This window comes from Pinus tabuliformis, chromosome J (assembly GCF_031772625.1).
Source record: "Pinus tabuliformis cultivar Carrire ecotype Pingquan chromosome J, CPIR1, whole genome shotgun sequence".
In the NCBI taxonomy this organism is placed as follows: Eukaryota; Viridiplantae; Streptophyta; class Pinopsida; order Pinales; family Pinaceae; genus Pinus; species Pinus tabuliformis.
In genome coordinates this window covers 261,227,104-261,228,955 of record NC_142295.1, presented here as the reverse complement: position 1 = coordinate 261,228,955, position 1,852 = coordinate 261,227,104, and positions in this window count along the sequence as shown.

Genomic DNA, 1,852 nt, shown 5'->3' with positions numbered 1-1,852 from the left:
AACCAGGAAGCATACCACTCACAACTATAAAGATGGAAGTGTTGTTTCCCTTAGTCTTCCACAACCTATAAGGTTGACACCACAACAATTGGAAGAAAAAAGAGCAAAAGGGCTTTGTTACAGTTGTGATAGCAAATACACTAAAGGTCATAAGTGTGCTGAGAAGAAATTATTCTACATAGATTGTGAAGAGAAAGAAGAAAAGGAGCAAGAAAGGTCAAAAGAAGAGGATATACTCCAAGAACAAAGCCTAGATAAAGAAGACACGAATCTGACCATATCTTGTAATGCATTGGCTAGAATTACCACTCCTCAAACCATCAAGATTGAAGGACAAATCAAGAAGAAAAAGGTAATAGTGTTGATTGATTCTGGAAGTACTCACAGTTTTATTCATTGTAACATAGCAAAAGAATTGAATTGCTTCCTATATCTAGCACCAGAGTGTCAAGTGATGGTTGCAAATGGAGGAATGATAAATTGCTCTAGAAAGTGCCATAATATCAAGCTGTCCATGGGAGAATATGTATTGACTAGCCTAATGCTTTCCATTCCAATGGGAGGTGCTGATGTTGTACTAGGAGTCTAATGGCTACAATCCTTGGGTACAATAGCTTTTAATTTTCAAGAACTTTTCATGAATTTTTTTGTGGAAGGAAAGGAAGTTGAATTAAGGGGTATTGCAGGAAAACCAGGAAAGATAATCAGCTCTAACAGTATGACAAAGCTTTTAAAAAAGGAACAAAGAGGTGTAATTTCACAATTATGTTCACTAGATGTTTCCACATCGAAATCATCTATTTCTCCAGATCTCCAAAAAGTCTTGGACAATTATTCCAAGGTATTTGAGACTCCCAAAGGTCTCCCACCTAATCATGATCATGATCATGATATTCATATGATTCTAGGAAGTGTTCCTCCAAACATCAGGCCGTACAGAGATCCCTATGCCTAGAAGAGTGAAATTGAACGTATGGTTGCAGAAATGCTAGAGGCTAGTATAATTCAACCTAGTCAAAGTTCTTTCTTTGCTCCAGTAGTATTGGTGCACAGGAAGGATTGATCATGGCACATGTGTCTAGATTATAGGGAGCTCAACAAGCTCACTATTAAAGATAAGTTTCCCATTCCCGTCATTGATGAATTACTAGATGAATTGCATGGATCAATTTACTTCACCAAGTTGGATCTTCATTCAGGATATCATCAAATCAGAATGAAGACTAAAGACATTCTGGAAACAGCGTTTAGAACTCATGAGTGTCATTATGAATTTTTGGTCATGCCTTTTGGCCTTACCAATGCACCTTCTACATTTCAAGGTTTGATGAATTCCATTTTGAAACCCTTCCTTAGAAAATTTGCGTTAGTATTTTTTTATGATATACTAATCTACAACAAGTCTTGGAAGCATCATGTTGAACATGTTGACAGGATGCTACAACTATTGGAGGAGGAACAATTATATGCAAAAATATCCAAATGTTTCTTTGAAGTACAAGAGGTGGAATATCTGGGTCATATTGTATCTCATGAAGCAGTTAAGGTAGACCCTAGCAAAATTAAAGCCATTAAGGAATGGAAAATCCCCACATCCATAAAGCATCTGCGAGGATTGCTCGGGTTGACAGGGTATTATTGCAAGTTTGTTAAGAATTATGGGAGAATAGCAGCACCTCTAACAACATTATTGACGAAAGATGAATTTTCATGGACTCCAGAAATAACAAAGGCCTTCGAACATCTTAAAGAGGCAATGTGCCAAGCACTGGTCTTAGCTACACCAGACTTCACAAAAACCTTTATTGTGGAATGTGATGCTTCAGGAAATGGAATTGGTGCTGTTATAATG